We start from the raw sequence: 20,002 nt of genomic DNA on the forward strand, positions 1-20,002 counted from the left end.
AGTATAGCCACATAGTTCAAAATTAAACCCAAGATCTTACTACACAGTGTAGAATCATGTCCTTTGCAAATCAGGATGCTCGGGCTCTTACCTTCCTCTCCCCATCCCTGTCCCTTCCCTTCCCTTCATTTACTTTTTAGGAACCATCTCTTATTTTTGTCAGGAGGGCACAGGACATACGTGAAGAATCAGAAGATGCTTGCTAGAGTGAGTTCGTGCACTATGTGGGTTTAGTGGTTGCTTGTCTTATACATGCACTCTGCTGAGCCAAACACACTCATCCATTTCTTGATCTTGTCTTACTGCTCTAGCCAAGATTTCGAACATTGTATTGGATGAGAGTGATTAGAATGGGCACATTTGCCTCACTCTTGGTTCAAAAAGGAAACACGCAGTTTTTCAATATTTATAATGTTGGGTATAGGTTTGTGTAAACATCTTTGTTAACATTCCTCTGTGCCTGGCTTATTTTTCAGGAGTTTTGAAGTTTGTCAAAGTCCATTTCTCTAGTTGTGTGCTATCTGCTTTTAAGTCTTTACGTTGTAGTTAACATTAACTTTCCCGTGTTGCACCAATCACGATGTAAGCCTGTGATGGAATCAGATTGGTCAAGGTATGTGTCTGTTCTTACTGCTATGTTCTTTGACTGCCAAATGGTTTGCATGGATTTTATTGAGTTTTTGTGCTGTGATGCCTCTCTTGTTGTCGGCTTGACACACTGTAAAAAGCAGCTTGAGTTTAGGAGTCGTCTCCATCAGATTGGTCTGTGGGCTTGTCTGTGGGCATCTTCTTAATATTAGGGAACCCAGCCTACTCTGGGTAGTACTATCTCTAAACTGGTGAGCCTGTGCTGTACAAGAAAGCCAGGGGAAGCAAGCCAGGAAGCCCAGTGTCCCTCCGTGGTCTGTGTCTTAGTTGCCTCCTAATTGATCTCCCGCCATGAAACCCTCAATGATAAGGGTTTGACTTGAGACTTAGAAGATGCAATAACCTTTTCTCCAAGTTGCTTTTGGTCATGGTCTTCATCATATCACAACACAGAAAGGAAACCGACGTGTTCACCACTTCATCAGGGACACTATTCTTAATTAATCTTATGTTGTGTCCTTATCTGGCCTTAGTCTCCTAACTTGAGTTTAAGAGCAGTTCCCCTTCCATTTTGCAGACTTCATCATGCCCACAGACAGACATGCATACAGACACACACAGTCTTTTTTTTTTTAAGGAAAATACTGAGTTTCCCTAGCATTTTGTGGTTTTTACTTGCTATTGGTTTCTGCTTTATACCATTATGATCTGCTGAGGAAAGGGGAATAATTTGATTTTTGCATTTGTTAAGAGTTGCTGTCTTGTGACTTAGAATGTGGTTCTAAGGCTGCTAAGAAAACTCTGTACTCCAAATCTGTTCAAAGTTGTATTCTGTAGGCGGTTAGACCATGTGACCAGTGTGTAGTTAACCCTCACGTTTCTGTTGTTTTGTTTAGATGATTTGTCTAAGGATGAGCACAGGACATTAAACTCACCCTGTCTTAGTTACATTTGTATTGCTGAGAACACATGATCAAGGCAACTTTTAAAGCATTTAATCAGGGGCTTGCTTATAGTTTTAGAGGGTTAGCTTTGTTCATAATGGTGGGAAGTAGGCAGGTATGGTGTTGGAATATTTTTACATCCCGATCAATCAGGAGACAAGTTAGGAGAAAAGGGACAGAGACAAAGATGATTCACTTCCTGAGTCTGTTGTTGCCCCAGAGATGGAGGTCACTGCCTAGGGCTTGTGGCATCAGAGTGTTGAGCAGTCAGTCAAATGTCATGGTAGGCCAGCCATGTAGGTTGGACACTTGAGTAAGTACCTGGGTGAAGTTTTCCAGGTCCGCACTAGTGTCTCTTGATCAGACAATCCAGCAGCATAGAGAGAGAGACTGGGGATAGCTTTTTAAACCTCAAAGGTCACTCCTAGTAACACACCTTCAACAAGGCCACCACACCTTAGTCCTCAAATAGTTCCACTCCTTGGTGACTAAGCATTCAAACCTGTGGGGCCATTCTCATTCAAAGCACTGTGCCCACTGTTGGGTTCCAGGACCCTTAAAGCCCATTTACGTGTGTTATGAAAGCATAATCCTCAGCATTCTGTCTGTGTGTCTGTCTTTATTCAGATGTGCTACCCTTTTCTCCTGATTTAAAAAACAAAACAAAACTGGTCTTTACTAGATAAGAGTAGGTACAGCAACTTATTTTAGTTTCCTTCATTGACTTTTATCCTTTGATTCCTAGGGTCAGTATCCATCAGTTGTGTTTTCTTGGAAACAGCAGATAGTTGAATTTAAACTTTTTAAAGATGTATTTTTCTAATTGTTGTGGGGTGCAGTGTGTACCAAGACATATGTGGTAAAGGGAGAGCTTATATCTGTCGGGTCTCTCCTTCCACCACGTAGATTCTAGGGTCTAACTCGGCTTATCCAGTCTGGCAGCCAGTGGCCTTACCCACAGAGTCATTGCATTGGCCACTGGTTTTCACTTTTTAATCTTCAGCTCCCCTCATCTTTTTGTGAATTTGTTTGTTTTGTTACATTTTAAACTATTTGCTGAGAGAGGCTTCCTATTTGTTTTGTGTGATCTTACTGTTTTTTTTTTTTTTTGGGGGGGGGGGTATTACTCTTTTTTCTTCCCCACCTGTTAGTATGAGGAGTAGGGTAGGTTGCTATACTGCCGATGTTTGGTTTCTTCATAGCTCTGTGGTGGTTTGAATATGTGTGCCTCGCCCCCCTTAGATTGATGTGTTTTAAATGGTTGGCCCATAGGGAGGGACACTATTGGGAGGGGTGACCTTGTTGGAGTAGGTGTGACCTTGTTGAAGAGAGTATGCCACCATGGGGGTGGACTTTGAGGTCTGTGCTCAAGCTCCAGCTAGTGTGGAATCCAGACTCCTGGCTGCCTTTGGAACAAGATGTAGAATTATCAGCTCCTTCTCCAGAACCATATCTGCCTGCATGCTGCCATGCTTCCCAGTGGACTGATCCTCCAAAACTGTATGCCAGACCCAACTTAATGTCCTTTTTAAGAGTTGCTGTGGTCATGATGTCTTTTTACAGCCATAGAAACCCACAGTGAGACAAGTCGGTTCCAGGGACTTAGGAATTGATTGCTAAGATAGTCCTGACAGTGGATGCTTTAAGTGAGGCCTAGTGAGCCATCCTAGTAGACACTCGGAAGACACTGGTCCTGAGGGTGATTGGAACCGTGGAGGTTTGACTCAAGAGATTTCTGAGGAGAAAAATTTCAATGTTGCCTAGAGATTTTTCTTGTGGTATTTCGGTGAAGACTGTGGCTGCTTTTTGCCCTTGCCTGAAGAGTCTGCCTGAGGAGGCTAAGGTGAAGAGATTCAGATGAATTGCATTAGCAAAGGAAGTCTCAGAACAGCCCAGTGCAGACTGTCTTGTGGTTCACTCCTAAGAAGAGCAAGTACTTTGATCAAGTGTAGCATGCTGAGAAAGGACAAATACAAAAATGTATGTTTAAAGATAAATGGGCACCCGAAGGAGAATGGAGTTAAATCCTGTGTTCAAGGAGATACACAGATTGAAAATAGTAAATGGAATTAAGTGAGTGGTGACCACGGGGTAAGATCTCACCCAGCTAAGCTTGCATCTTGTGAAATGGATGTTCCCCAAGGAACATTACCACCCATTCTAAATTTACAATGCATTTGTAGTTGTATGAGGGATAGTTATGTCATGTCAGGCATTATTATGACCTCGTTCTTTTCATTTGGACATAAGGATATATGATTGTGAGTCAAGGGGTGGATTGTAATGGCTCTTCTCTTTTTGTCAGCAATATCTAGAATGAACTACAATTCAGAAATGGAGGTCACAACTGTGATCCAGATCTTGAGGTGGGATAACACATGCTTTTAATCCAGATCTTGAGGCATAGTGGCCATGCTTAAAGAAAAGATTAGGTCCAGACATGGTGGTACACACTTTTTATCCCACTGCTCGGGAGACAAGACAGGCATGCAGATCTAGAAGTTCAAGGCCAGACTGTCCTACAGTGCAAGTTCCATGACAGCGTAGCTTAAGCAGTGAAGGAAACCATGGGAAACAATGCTGGTGAAGATGTCATTGAATGCAAGGCCATCTTCCAGCCCCAGCAAGCAGCAGAACTTGGCAGCTCTGGCTGCGTGGTTCTGGCTTTAGAATCAAGGACAGAGTTTCTCACTGCGACTTAGTAAAGCCACCGAGGCCAGGCATGTGGCAGGGGTGTCTCTGTATAGAGGCCCTGAGAGACCATTGTGTGAAACGACAAGGCCATTGTGTGACACTGTGAGGATGGAGCCTGAAGATGCTGGAGATGCCAGAGTCATGGGATTCCTGTCAAGAGAAGCTGCTAACAGAGCGGAGCCAGCTCAAGGGTCTGTGAGGCAGTCAACAGAACTGAAAGGAGTTGGATATCTGCAGGGTGTGTTGACATCAGACACTGAAATGCAGCTTAGAGTTTGTTCTGCTGGCTTTCAGTCTTGCTTTGACTCAGTGTTTCCTCACTATGCTCCCGTTCCTATGTTTTGGAATGATAATATATACCCTATGCCATTGTATGTTGGAAGTATTGTGACCTGCTTTTTGATTTTATAGGGGATTACAGTTAGATTGCATAAATCTCAGAAGAGATTTGAACTTTGGACTTTAAAACATTGTTGAGACTGTGATGGACTATGAGGACTTCTGAAGTTGGACTAAATGTATTTATACATGTTATGGCTACCAGCCTATGGGGCCTATGTGGTGGTTTGAATAGGTATGGCCCCCATAGATTCATATGTTTGAATGCTTGGCCCATGAAGAGTGGCACAATTAGGAGGTGTGGCCTTGTTGAGGTAGGTGGAGCCTTGTTGGAGAAAGTTTGTCAGCGGGGATGGGGGTGCTCTTTGAGGTCTCCTACACTCAAGTTCCACCAGTGTGGAATCTAGTCTCCTCTTGGCTGCCTTTGGATTAAATGTAGAACTCTCAGCTCCCTCTCCAGCACCATGTCTGCCTGCCCGCTGCCATGCTTCCCACCATGATATTCATAAATGTAGTGTCACTGATTTCTGGCCTATTGTGAATAGGATCTGTGCGGGGAAGCACAGCACTTGGTGACCTACACTTGTCACTCAAGCCTATACATATACATGCGCATTCATTTCTGGGAAGCAACTTTGTTGGTACCCATCTGTAGAGAAAGAGTTGACTTGTCCAGTGGCTGTAATGTTAGCTTCTAGAAGCAAATGTTTCTTTTGGTACCTGGTGCTAAAATTCCAGCCTGGCTGGTACGTTTGTTGGTTCCTGTCTGTAAACCAATTACACTATGGCCAGCCTTTAATTTGCCTTCATCAAAACATCACATTTGTTTTTTCTGCATGCTTAATTCCAGTGTCAGTGATTGTATGGAATCCTTCGCTTTCACCAGATCTGCTAGAGCCACAGCACAGTCTGAACCTGGGTTGTGTTGCCATTTTTAAACAGATCATTTGCTTCAAATATCTCATGGGGCTTCATACTGTAAGCCTGGATAGCTTTAATAAGGTTGCCAGTAGTCTCCAACTGAGGCCAGTTTAGTGAGGATTTACTGTAGCTTGTGTAGGAGTTTGCAGAGTTTTATGCTATCCCTCAGGCCCAGCTGAAGGTTGGTGCCAATGGCCATGCCTGTTGTCTCTTCTATCCAGTTGCATAGATTTTTCCTCTGCTCTCAGTACTTGGATGCAACCTCAACCTGTAGGAAGGGCCCCTTTTTAAGTGTCATGGTGGTTGGGGTGACAGGAAGGGGCTATGCCCATACACTGGGGTCAGGGGGTGGGTTAGGGTCAGTCATCTTGGTGTCCCTGCTCCCTGCCCCAGTGGAGGCATGGGGGTGGGGGGGTGGGGAGAGATGCAGGAGCTTGCCCTTCTGCACAGCAAAGCTCAGCGAGGTAGAAGTCAAACTGTGGTGAAAGGACACAGCTCAGGATTGCTTTGGAGTGGGGCTGGCTGCCTGTGTTAATGCACTGTTCCTATGGAACTTACTGTGATTGTAGCTGTCTTCCATGTATATGGTACTCCAATAAGTGTCACCTGGTTGGTATTTTCCAACTGTCTTAGTTCGTACTTGTCTAGCAGTGACATGACTTTCTCTGTCAATTTTAAAAGACAAATTTGCCGGGCATGGCAATCTTCCTTGGTAGTTATTTCCTTCATTGCTTGAAATACTCATTCCAAGTTTTGATGGCTTTAAGGATCACTAGTAAGAGATCCGATGTGAGCTGATGTGTTTGCCTCTCAGGTTGACATTTTGATGTAGTATGCTATGGATAGACTGTGCCCTGGCCATGTCTGTTTGGCAGTCTGAATGCCTGTTGTATCTGGATAGCCATTTCGCTGTCCCTTGATTTCTAATAGAATATTTTATTCTTTGACATATGTCAACAGTGTGTCTTGACCATAACCACCGGGCTCCCACCTCCCGTTTTCAACAGGCAACCCTAACACAGCTTGCCCGTTGTGTCTTTTCCCTTTTCTCCTTTTTATAACCTATTGATCTGGGTCCTAGAAAATTGGAGCCTGCTGCTTTTCATTGATCTTGGAGATTTCTGTCTTTCCTAAATGCTGATTTTGAGTCCATAGTAGACAAGTTGTTATCTGCCAGATCTGTCTTTGCCTTAGTTTCGTGGGATTTTCTACTTTGTGACATTTAGCGTGGCAGTCAGTGAGGAGCTGGGCAGGTCCTTAACAGTTTTTATCCCCGGCTTTGATTAATGTTGAAATGAAGCTTCCAAATTGATTGGGAGATTAAGAAGCAGCCTCCACACTTACTTATTCACATTGCATAATTTCACACACACACACACACACACACACACACACACACACACAAAACAAACAAAAAACAGGGTTTCTCTGTGTAGCTCTGACTATCCTGGAACTCACTCTGTAGACCAGGCTGGCCTTGATCCACCTGCCCCTGCCTCCTCAACACTGGGATTAAAGGTGTGTGCTACCACACCTGGCTGCCCTTTTGTACTTTGAAGTTCAAGAGCCTTGGTTACTGCTGGAGGGAGTCATCTCTGAGGTCAGGTTAGGCTGAAGAGCTTGAGAGCGTTGAGGGCACAGCACTGAGCAAAAGATGCGTGGCTCCAGAGTTGGCATTCACTGAGGTAAAGGTTCTTCAGCCCCGGGTGGTCTCAGCTAACAGGGTCTTTCCCTAAGCACTGCCTGAGCGGAGCCTGGGTTAAGGCACTGGTCTATATTCATTTGACTGTCTTGCTTTTCTGTTCTCCACCATCTGCCGCCCATGGCTTTCCTTGACGTTGGGGCTGTGTCAGATTGAATCCAGAATTCCAGTCTCATAATGGTCTCCCTTAGGCTACCAGGGGAGCTCAGTTTTAAACACTAGGCCCTTTCTTAAAAAGGCCCTGCTTGCCCTTTGAGTCATACACAGGAAGAGTGACTTGGAGGCTTTGGCTTGCCCTGTGAAGAAGCCTTGAGCTTCCCCCCACCCTCCACATGGATCTGCAGAGCTTTATACCCATGTTCCACTTGGACTCCCATGAGTCCCTGCTTTCTGCACGTTGCAGGTATCCCATCTATCCCGTGGATATCTGTGCCCTTCCCACTCTCTTTAGAATTTTGTTTCCTGTTCTGACTCTACACAGGCCTATCCCCTTACGGGCAAGCCCTAGTATTTTTTTTTTTTTTTTTTTGAATAGTAGGCACTCCATTATTTGCTGGCTCCCATCACCAAGCTGATGACATTAGCATTCCATCACACTGGTGGCTACTGAGCCACTCACTCTCCCAAATATCCTCATGGTTTTTGTGTACACTAACTTCACAGTGTTCCATCAAACCGAGCCTAGTTACCTGGTGGCCTTGTCTACTGTCCTGGGTTTTAGCTTATAAAATGCGTTGGATAAACGTGTGTAGGTGGTTTTTGAGAATTTTATACATGCTCGTGATGTGTGCTGAACATATCCACCCCACTCCCTTCCCTCAACGCCTCCCAGACCCCTCTAACGTGTTTCTCCCAAATTCATGTCTTTATTTTTTTTTTCCCTTTTCTTTCTTTCTTATAACCCATTGAGTTTAGTTGGTGCTACCCACCTGTGTGTAAGTGCGGGTTTGTCCATGACAGCACAAGCGCGTAAATAAGCTAAGAACAGCCCGGGTTACTTTCTAGGGAGAATTTCTAGTACTCTACTTGGTACATCAAAGAGCTGGGGGTGCCCTCACAGTGGAGGCTTTACACTGGGACTCCAGCTTTTCAGAAAGCTCACCTAGTCACATCCTACAGTGTCCGGAGATGGTTTATGGGGCTCTGTTCTGACATCTGCTTTCTTAACAGCTGTAATTTTTGCTGTCTTGCTTGGTTTTGAGAGATGGATGAAACAGTGTGTGACTTTGCATGGTAAGGTCTTGCTGTATGTCAGCGGCACTTGAAAGTTGGCCTGTAAGACTCTCTACATGGCTTTTCCAGGTAGATCCTGGTGGTTGAATATGCTCGGCCCAGGGAGTGACATTATTAGGAGGTGTGGCCTTGTTGGAGTAGGTGTGTCACTGTAGGTGTGGGCTTTAAGACCCTTGTCCTAGCTGCCTGGAAGCCAGTCTTCTCCTGTTTGCCTTCAGAACAAGATGTAGAACTCTCAGCTCCTCCTGCACCATGCCTGCCTGGATGCTCCCATGTTCCCACCTTGATGATAATGGACTGAACCTCTGAACCTGTAAGCCAGCCCCAATTGAATGTTGTCTTTATAAAAGCTGCCTTGGGCATGGCATCTGTTTACAACAGTAAAACCCTAGCTATGACAGTGCTTGAACCCAAACTCTGATCCTTTGCAAGAGCAGTGAGCACTCTTCGACATCTCTCCAGCCCCTGCACTAATTCTTGTTTGTTGTGGATTGGTGTGGGATTTTGTTTGTTTGAGACTGGGTCTCTGTGTAGAGACCTGTCTGCCTCCTGAGTGCTGGGTGAACGCCAGGGCGCCCAGCTTAACCCTTGACTGTGGAATTACAGCCTGGCAACACACACTCTGCAGTGCTCTTGTTTCTCTGCCATTTTCCACCTGCTCCTTCCAATAAGCTATAGGTCCAGGTGTGGTGGCCCATGCCTTTAATCCCATTGTTAGAAAAGCAGAGGCAAGCAGATCTCTGTGAGGTCGTCCTGGCCTACATATGGAGCCAGGACTACACAGAGAAACCCTGTCTCTAAAAACAAAGAAAGAAATATAAGCTTGCCTAATTTCCCTGGCCCTCATAAGATACTTATGCTTAATGCTAGTTGTTTGAATTTCGTATTCTCTATGTAAGTGAGGAGTTTTTTGTTTTTTGTTTTGTTTTGTTTTGTTTTGTTTTTGTCAAGTTTGGGATTTCTTTTGAAGTCTGGAAATTTCTTATCTCTAAACTTTTTTTTTTTTTTTTTTTTTTTTTTGCCTCTTGTTCTTTTGAGATTCCAATTAAATAGATGCTAAGTCCTCGTAACACTCTGCGGGATGTTCATAACCTTGCTTTTAAATGTTTTTACATGCGTGACTTGTGTGGTGCACTCAGACTGCAGAGGGGAGCTGACAGTCAGCATTTTTGTCAGTTTACCAGTTGACCTCCTGATTTACTCATTTCACAGCTACAGTTAAGCTCGACCACCGACATCCTAATTTTGTAATGTTCTGGAGGCCTAGAATATCTGTTGGTTCTCTCTTGAGATACACTTTACTGTTTTAGTCCCCCGCCCCCCCTCCCCACCTCTGGGTCAGATATGTCTGGAATTTGAAAAGCTGTGGATCAGATTCTATTGCCAGTTGCCTTTCCTGACCCGTGTCCAAGCTGTGCACTATGTGTAGTGGTCTTTCTTCTCTGTGCCGAGATGCTTGTCTAGAAGCTGAACAAATACTTGAAAACTGTTTAGCTATCCTGAGGCCTAAGATAGCATCTTTTAAGGAAAGAGTTATATGTTTGAATGTTTTGTCTGCATATGTGAATGCGTATCACACATGTGCCTGGTAACAGCGGAGGTTAAAAGAGAGTGGCAGATCCCCTAGAACTGGAGTTAGGGGTGGGTGTGAGCCACCATGTCAGTACTGGGTATCAAGTCTGAGTCTTCAGCAAGAGCTATAAGAGCGCTAACCACTGAGCCATCTGCCTGGCCCCTAAGATCGTCTTTACCTTTAAGATTTTTATGCACTTCTGCTAAGTGTTCAGGCATTACTGCTTTAGAATACGTCCAGGTATCTTTTGAGTTTATTTGGCCTAATCAGATAGCTCAGGGTTAGGCAGTAAGATCTCTATGGTAGCAAACCTGGTTTATGTGCTGTTTGGTTTTGTCTTGATTGGTCCCCTGTGACCATGGGTTTCTCTTCTTTAGATTTTGCCTCAGTGTTTCTTCACTGTCTTGTTTTAATGCTTATGTTCATTAATCCTGCATTTTAAAAAAGCTTTATTTTTGTTTATGTGAACTTGAGTGTGGGTGCCTTTAGAGACCAGAAGAGGGCGCCATATTCCCTAGAGCTGGAGTTACAAGTAGTTTTAGGTTCTGGGAACCCCGCAGGTCCTGTTGAAGAATGGACATGCTTGTCTCTTCCGCCCGTATTAATTGAGCATTTTAGGAAATCCTTATATAATTTTAACGAGTGGGGGGATTTTATAATGTTTTTTTCATTTCTGTTCTCTTTGAAGATCTAGTAAAACACCCAATGATAGAGCGAGCCAGAAACATAAAGGGAAATTTAAAGAACAATAAAATGCATTTCTCCTTGTTCTGTCCTGACAAATGGCTATGGAGCCCCGAGGAGACACTTGGAAGGACGCTGTACTCCAGGGATGACGACGGCACCGTCTTGCATAAGAACCTGGTAGCATCTTGCTTTATGTTTGTGTGTGGCAGGAAAGTCTTATGTTTTCTTCACAGAGAATAGCAGGCTTTCTTTGAAGTTATCTTTGTATGTTTTAGATTTCTTACTATTTAAATAAGATTTCCTCCCTAAATGTTCTCACAGGCTGTGTGGCTGATTCTCTTGTGTGGCAGTATTTGTCTGTGTCGATTTCTGTGTCCCTTTGTCTTGCTGAACTCTTGTATATTTCACTTAATTCCCTTGAAACTTGTCAGTTGTCTCTTCGGGAAAATCGTGGCAGTGCCTGTTGGTTTATAGTTTTCATGTTGTCTTGTGTGTACGTCATCAAGGGGACAGCTCCGTCACTCTTTTAAAAGCCTGTGATTCTAATAGCTTCGGCTTCTTTCTCGACTAGTTAGTAACTTAACCCGTTCAAACTATTCTTCCACATGGTTAGTTACCTGTCCTCAGCTTCGTGTGTCCAAGTCAGGGGCGAATCCGCTTTATTCTGTACTGAGTTCAGCTCCCTGTTGGCTTCTGCCCGTCCGTCTGTCCGTCTCCTTAGCCCTCCAGCCGAATCTCACCTTCATTCTATCCTGAGTTCATCTTTGTGGCTGGTCACCTCTGGTAGGCTTCTGACCTCTAGCTCCCCGGCCTCTGCGGCAGCTCACTATTTCCCAGAATCCTCTCTTCCTGCCAGTGTCCCACCTCCTACTTCTTGCCTCAGCTCATTGGCCACTGGCTTTTTTATTGACAGGTGATGTTTATACGTGGTTCCCTCTGCCTGCGGATTTTGCCCTTTGTGGTGAAGAAAGCTTCAGCAAGTGTTTCTCCGCGGTTTTTAGATTGCCATGGAGTTTTTGTTTGTGGTTTTTAACTTGCTGATATTAATAAAATGCGAGTAATTCAATGTCTCTAAATTTCTCCCTACCTTAATACTGTGAGCTTGATGTACACCTATTTTACTGAACATTTTTATATATGTTTATGGGTAAATTTGATCTGTACTTATCTTTTACTTGTCTGGATTTTGAGTTAAACTAAGTTGGGCTTGCCTCAGAAGATGTTGGGAGGTTTGACCTTATCCAGGGTTTGAAGGTCTTCACCCCCTGCAGCTTACTGCCTCTCTAAGGACTTGCTTCTCACCCAGGAACTGTTCCTTCTAAAATCATGGGTCATTAAACTTTTTTCTACTTTCATTAGTTTTCCAAGAAAACCCACTATTGGAATTGTACTTATCAGCTCTGCTTTTATCATTTCTGGATTTTTTTAATTCCTGGTAAACATACGGGGAGTTGTTTCCCATGGGTATCCGTTTGACCGTACTGCAGTTTTAGATGCACTAGAGATGTCATTCATTTATTACATGATAGCTCAGCATTAATTTCGTCTTTAATTGATTTCTACTTGAGAGGTGTCCTAGTTAGGGTTTCTGTTGCTGTTATGAAACACCATGACCAGAAGGGAGTTATTTGGCTCACACTTCCATGTTGCAGTCTGTCACTGAAGGAAGCAAGGACCGGAACTATAGCAGGACAGGACCCTGGAGGCCAGGGCTGATGCACAGGCCACGGAGGGTGCTGTTTCCTGACCTGTTCTCATAGCTTGCTCACCTGCTTTTTTGTAGAACCCAGGACCACCAACCCACAATCTGCTGGGCCTTCCCCCATCATTCACTAATTCAGAAAATGCCTTACAGCTGGATTGTATGGCCATTCCCTCGTCTCAGATGACCATAGCTTGAGTCAAGCTGACATAAAAATAGCCAATACAGGGGCGTTTGTAAAAATTTTCTCAGGGTTTAAGATGCATATGTATCTGTTAGTAATATTATATTTGAAAACAAACTCTAGGTTTTAGATTACTGAATTTTACACACACACACACATTATATACATGCTTGTTTCTGATTCATGTCATGCATATTCAGGATTTAAGGGAAGCCATTAAAATTGCCCCTACTATGTCCTAAAGTTTTCGCTTTACCTGTTAGATTCTGAAAGATTGGTTAGGGCCTCGGTATTGGTGCTGCTTGCTTTGTTTCCCCCTTGCCTCAGCGTTACTGCTAACATTTCCAGACTTTGTTTTAAGTGTATAGAATTTGATAAGTATTTAATCTACTTGGTAGATTGCTTGATATTTCAGATACCAAAAGAAAAAGCTGTCTTTTTCTCCCTCCTGTTGTGTGTCTTCTAGGCTTGCCTTATATCATGGACACATATGTTGATTTTACTGTTTCCCTCCCTTTGAGACAAAGCACATTCCCATTTATATTGAGACTTAGCTGGGCTTGCTTGTTCCTGCCACACAGTTAGAAACACCTCTAGTCTCATCTGAGATGCATGCTTTCTAAAGTTCCTGAGATCCTTAGTGGCCTGCAGTGCGTTGCTTACCCTACGGCACAGGAGTCCACGCCTGTCTCCTTCCCAGGGAACAGTTGGCAGTACCACCTCCCCTTTACTCTGCCATCATTTTGTTATAGTTTCATAACTGGCAAGACAGACAGACTCAATAACTTTACTACCCTCTGTCTAACATACCCCCAGCATCTGTTCATGGTGCTATCGTGACAGTGACCTCACTCCCTTCTGTTTTAAAGTCCTAAGACACTGTTTCCATAATCCTGAGAAATGCTGTCAATGTTTGCTTGTTTGTTCCTGTGTCTTTGAGGCTGTTTCTCACTCTGTATCCCTGGCTGGACTGGATTCTGCTATCTAGGCCAGGCTCTGCTTCTGCCTCCATGAATGCTGGCACTAGCGGTGAGTGTGACCACGCCCCAGCAAAATCCTGCATTTAAATGCAATTCTAGCCAGTTCTCCAGTATCTCTCTCATCCTGTGTTGAAGTCTTATTTCTAGTTCCTGTTTTCCGTTTGCTTTAAAGGGTGAACAAGTGGAGTAGAGGACTCCTGCAGGCAGCCCTCCCTCAGGGTATATGGGGACCCCCATCCCTTCTTATGTGAGGCAGCGTAAAGCAGAGTTAATACACATAGCTGTGGTCTGCTGCTGCTGAGAAGATGACAAGGTGACTGTGGTTCTGTTGGTGGAGGATTGGGAAGTCTGATGGCAGTTGCTGGGAGAAAGCCTGCAAGGAGAGGCGGGTTACTAAATCAGGTGTCATAACCTGGTTCGTACGTTTGTGTCACTCCTGTGTTAGCCAGAGTCTCAGATCCGTGCTGCTGTTAGTTCCTCTCACACTAGGACTGTCCAAGACGTCTTCCTGCCTTTCCTCCTCCAAAATTAGGCCATTAAAACAGCATCAGGAGTATTTAAAATGGCTTACGAAAAGCAAAGTATCTTTTCACTGATCTCAGGCCTAATTGTAATTGTTTGCATTTAATTATAATTGGTTTGTGTAATGCGTTTGGGGGGGCGTGGTTATTCTGAAAGAGGCTCAGAAGCTCATTTTGGCAAAAATTTAAAAAGCAGAGCTGATAGCACAGCACACAGAGCCAGTAGCACAACATAATCCCCACATGGAGGCCCACAGTTAGATATTAAAAAGCCAGACAAAATCACGAGGCAAGCCAGGGACAGAAGAGGCCTTAATGTGATTTAGATACCGTGACTGAGTTGCAGTCAGCGTCAGCCCAATCATGGGGTTGAAAGCGACATCATCCTCTATGGAGATATATTCCAGCAAAAGACTACTGCGGCCACCATCTGTCTCCCATTCAGGGAACATGGCTCACCGAGTGGCTGGACCCCAGTGGGATGCACCAAAGTCGCTTAAACATAGGCTTGTCTTCCTCTCATTACAAGGTCTGAGTATTACCCCAGCTTTGTGGAAGCTTTGTTGTGGGAATTACTAAGACAACACTGACAATGGGGGACTTCTGGTAGACCTGTGGGCACCCCTTGGTCTTACACGTGCTTTAAAATGTGTCCTTTATGAGGTCAAATATAGAAAAGGTTGTTTACAAAACCATTTCAGACCAGGCAGTCTGACCATTCAAACATCAGAGGTTAAACAGAGGATTCAAGAACTCAGTCTTCGGTTCACTGAGACAACTTCCAGGAAACAGTGCCAAGCCTGTCCCTAAACACCTTCAACTGGCTTTGGGAGACTCCTGCAGTCCCTAAGATGTACTCCTCTGGGCTTCCTTCTGTGTTCTAGAAGCAGCAGTGTGATCTGCTGCATGGAAAGTGTTCTTCCTTCAGCTGCTGAAGACCTTACTGACTTGACTGCTTAAAGGAGTGGAATTATATTATCAATATTATTTAGGGAGCACCCCAAGTCTAAGGATCCCTAGATAGTTCTTAAAAAGCCTTTGAGTCATGCTCTCTCCTGTCTGTCTGTTATGCTCTTCCTGTTATGATAGATGTCGTAGAAATAGTAATATGTGCACATTGAAGGGAAAGATGAACCATTTTATTGTATAATGTAATGTGAAACTGTGACCCTTTGTTGGGGTACAAGGAAACCTTATTTGGGAGCCGAGCTGCCATTAATAGAAGCAAAGGAAAAAAAAAAAAAGGATTTTTTGTAAGTGCAGCAGACATAAAGAAAACTGTCGCAAGAGGCAAGAAGCAATCTGAGGAAAAACAACTTTTAACAAGGTTTACTGTCATTTACTCTATGTGACTCGCTGATTACGAGACAGTGTCATTAGAGCCCATGACTAATAAAGTCAATGGACCAGTATCATGGAGAAAGCCTGCATATGCTGGCCTGCTTTGGAGCTACAGGCACGGATAGCTTGCTTCATCTACTACGTTCACAGAACTAACCCAAATAACCGGAGCCAAATGATAACAGAGCTGATGGGGTGGATGGAGGTGGCAAAGGGGGTCCTCATGCAGTGCCACTGACTTTGGTGAGGGCGGGGGATTCATAACACACTTGAAATTCAGGAGCAAGGAGACTGTGTAATAGCAGTTCTGAATAAAGCCTTGGCCAGACGATCTTAGCCCCGAGGCTTCTACTGTGCCTGTAAACCTCACAAATGTGAAGGGCATTAGGCAGAGGAGGGTGACCAGCTGTTCTCCATCTCCCCTGAGTTCCAAACAATAAGGACTGCGTGTGTGCTTACTATCAGTGATTTGGGCCAAGAATGAGACTATTAGTGACTGAAGTTTCTGTTGAAATCTTTAAAAAAAGACTCTCTCCCTCAAAGTCTTACAGGAGGGATGCTGAGTTACATGGAGTTGGGAAATCTGTCGTACGGGCAGTCAGTACAGACGCCCACATCAGGGCGAAGGGAGGGGAACAAGGGGTCAGCCTCACGACTTGCATTTAGCTAATTCACTTCTCAGGAGACTGCTTTTGGAGAGCTCCAGAGTCTTCGGTTTTGCCTTTCTTGGTTGACAGTTTTGAATGAAATCTAGTTCTTGTTGACATCTCCTAGTGTACAGTTTTGAGCAGCTTCCTCCTGCCTGTTATTTCTAGACAAACATTTGATATCGATAGAATCTGGGTTTAAGAGTTATTTTAATTTCCCCTCCTCTGCTAATTTCTCCTGTGCCCCTACTCTCTCTCAAACTGATGACCTCTTAATTTTGAGAATTGGTACCAAGACCCACACATATAAATGTGTAAAAACAACCTGCTAGGCCCACTCAGTGTTGCTCATCTGAATACATGTTTAGGGATGACATGTGGTATTGGGTAACTAGTAGGGGGCTCATCCCTGAGGGAAACTGATTCTCCCTCAGCTGTTGGCTGCCTATAGTGCTTCCCTTAGAGACCAGGCTGTGTGAGATTTTCTCAGTCCACATTGTGTCAACTGGTGCTGGCTTGTTTAGGACACCCGCATTGTTTGATTTCACGGGTGTGGCTCTCCAGAAGACATCCTCATCCTCCACCTCCGTTTCCATGATGTTCCCTGAGCCTCAGGTGTATGCACTGTGCTGTAGATGTACCCACTGGGGGATGGGCACCTCATGGTTAGTTCAACATTCTGTGGTGATCTCACCCACTGCATATAGCTGCTTTGATGAGAGATGAAAACTGCACTTACACCTCTACAAGTTTCTTTCTTTCTTCTTTTTTTTTTTTTTTCTGGATTCCGCCCCTCTCCCACCCTGCCCTGCCCTGAACTGTATACTTTTCCCAGGATGCCCACTGACTCCATAAGAACCACAGTTTTCGGGACCAAGAACTGTAAGCCTTGCAGCCAGGGCCAGGGGTGTAGCTTTGAGGCCTTGGGGCCTCAGGACGTTGGATCTCTCTGATGCCCAAGAGGAGGCAGTTTCTTTCTTTTTTTTTTTTTTTTTTTTTTTTGGTTTTTTTGGTTTTTTGAGACAGGGTTTCTCTGTTTAGTCCTGGCTGTCCTGGAACTCACTCTGTAGACCAGGCTGGCCTCGAACTCAGAAATCCGCCTGTCTCTGCCTCCCAAGTGCTGGGATTAAAGGCGTGCGCCACCACCGCCCGGCAAGGAGGCAGTTTCTGCTGCTTTGGATCCAGGGAGATATTTGTGTTAGAATTTTTGGGTGTCAAACAAGCAATCTATTACCATCTTCTATCTTAAGAGTCACTAATTAGAGACTAGCAATATCAGGAAACCAGTCCCATGCCGTAGTGTGCTAGTAAATATTTAATGTGTGGTTTTCCTCCCATCTGGTGCTCTGATGTGGCTACAGGTACCCTGTCTGTAGCATTTTCGGATTTTAGTCATGTACTTTCCCACTGTGTCTGATTACAAGATAGGAAAATGAAACCAGGGGAGTTGGGAAGTTGGGTAGGTTCACCTGTCTTTGCTAAAGTTCACTGGTGTCCTTTGTCATGTATACAATGTATACAGGTGTCCTTTGTCATGTATACAATGTATACAGAGTGGCGACCTTAGCAGCAGCTGCTTTGGTCCATACTGAGTGGAGCGTCTTCCTGACTGGTGACAAAACTACAAACGCACGGCTCCTCTGAGAGATCTGCTCTTTAAACCCTACCAGCTCTATTGAGGGGATGTTCCTTCATATTGCTGTTTGTGGTGAAATCACCCATGCCCTTCCAGTGTCTGCAGAAAGTGAAACCATGGACTTACACATCAAAAGATCCAATGCTCAGGAGCAGAAAGCATGAGATGCTGAGGCAGGGGAATTGCTTGGATCCCCAAAATGAGGCCAGTGTAAACAACATAGGGAGACCCCATTTCAACAACAAAAGGCTTGGAAACACGTTTTATTTGGATTTATAAAATGTTGGTGTTTAAAAAGAGCCGTAACACACTGACCAACAGTGCCCTGAATAAAAGCCGGCCTGGAAACACATTAGCTGCGGCAGGTCTGGAATGCTTGTCTGTGTTTAGCATGGTAGAACTGGTTATCGTTTACAGGGCACTCTGTGTCTTCATTTTTAAGCCTGCACGTAGCTTTGGTACTGCAGAGGTGTATCTCTCAATTGCCCAGAAGTGGCTTCTACAAATCATTCACGTAAGGACTGGGACTTCCAGTTGCTTCTTCATTGTCTTACTCCCTGAAAGGAGAGGGTTTATTTCAGCTCACAGTTTGTAATCCGCAGGGAAGACTCAGGAAGAACTCAAGGCAGCAATTGATGCAGAGGCGTGGTGCTAATGGCTCTGGTCAGCCAGCCTTCTTACCACATCTAGGAGCACGGGCCTGGGGTGGAACCAACCACCCACTGTGGCATGGACCCACCCACATTATCAGTCAAGAAAATGCATCACTGGCTCCCCCCCCCCCCCCACGTGCTAGGTTGGTAGGAGAGTTGTCTCTGTTGAGGTTCCCTCTTCTGAAATGACTGTCCTGTGTTCAAGTTGAAGTAAAACATGCCAGCACGTCCATTTACTTCTGAACTCCTGCTTTCTGTAGTTAAATGATAAAATCATTCGGTATCTGCAAAAACCTACCCCAACTTTACAGGAGGAGAAAGCAATGGATTTTGAGAACATGATCACCGGCATATCTACGCTGATACATTAAGTTATTGATAATGTTGATAGTAACGCATTCCACTTTTGTGCACCGATTTTGAGAACAGTCCTCAGGTGACATTTTCAGATCATGAGAGAGGCTTGGGAGGCTTTAGGAAAGCAAAGGTCCCAGCCCAATGTTCATTCATCCTGGATTTTCTTCTGTATCCCCTGACTCTTAAAGATATGTCTTCCCACTGCCATATAGTACTGAATAACAACAGCCTTGCCCAGACTCAGATTCTGCCATTGTTCAGATGCCCTTATGTGATATATACGTAAATGACCAGTGCTTCCCATTGGTGGGGTCTATTTGATTTGGGCAGGGCAGGAGTTAGAAACACACATCAGACTACATGAAATTCTTGTCTATTCCACGGACAGAATATATGTGCAAATAAAATTACCACCATGGTCCACATGCAATTTTGATGTTAGGTTTGGGTGATTTTAGTCATTCTTTGGCCTTCCTTGGTGTCGAGGGTTGTATTGATGATCTTGGCAGCACTGAGTGCTTGTCCTCTCTTGATCCTTAGCGGATATTGTTCTATCAAGTCAAGCTATGGGATAAAGAGAAGGCTCAGCAGTTAAGAGGGCTGACTGCCTTTGTAGAGTACTCAAGATCAATTCTTGGCATCTGCAAACACACACACACACAGAGAGAGAGAGAGAGAGAGAGAGAGAGAGAGAGAGAGAGAGAGAGATATTTACATATACCTGTAACTCCATTTCTAGTGGGCCCAGTTTCCCCCTTTCTGGTCTCTAAGGGTTCTTACTTGCATGTGGTGCACATAGAGTCATGCAGGCAAACACATGTACATCATATATGTATTTTTAAAGCCACACAAAGGCATTGCCTGCCTGAAGGTGTTTCAGAACAAGCAGTTTCCCTCAATTCTAGAATGTGTGGTTAGGTGGGCCACTGCCAGGGTAAGTAGTTATATATAGGTATATAGTTTCCAAACATGATACAGCCAAGTCTGGAGCTGTAATTCTGTTTCTAATATCCAAGTTTTACAGATGGAGGCCATGGTTGGGTGTGGAACCACCAGATGGCAGTATGTGTGGACGAATAGAGCACATAGCCTCTGCATGGTGAGTGTTCCTTCTTAGTTCACAAAAGATGTTTTCCTCTCCTTTTCTTTTCTCTTCTCTTCTCTTCTCTTCTTTTCTTTTTGGCATATGCTCTGTCTTGTTCTTTCTGTATGTATGTATTTCTATCTCTGTATGTCTCTCTCTCTCTCTCTCTCTCTCTCTCTCTCTCTCTGTGTGTGTGTGTGTGTGTGTGTGTGTGTG

General features: G+C 44.4%; 1 pseudogene; it reads right to left on the reverse strand.

Annotated features, from left to right (window-relative positions):
• Positions 1-5,181: 5,181 nt before the first annotated feature.
• On the reverse strand, positions 5,182-5,754 carry LOC117713153 (calponin-3 pseudogene; annotated as a pseudogene).
• Between the last annotated feature and the right edge of the window lie 14,248 nt (positions 5,755-20,002).

Source organism: Arvicanthis niloticus, chromosome 7, assembly GCF_011762505.2.
Source record: "Arvicanthis niloticus isolate mArvNil1 chromosome 7, mArvNil1.pat.X, whole genome shotgun sequence".
NCBI classification, from domain to species: Eukaryota; Metazoa; Chordata; class Mammalia; order Rodentia; family Muridae; genus Arvicanthis; species Arvicanthis niloticus.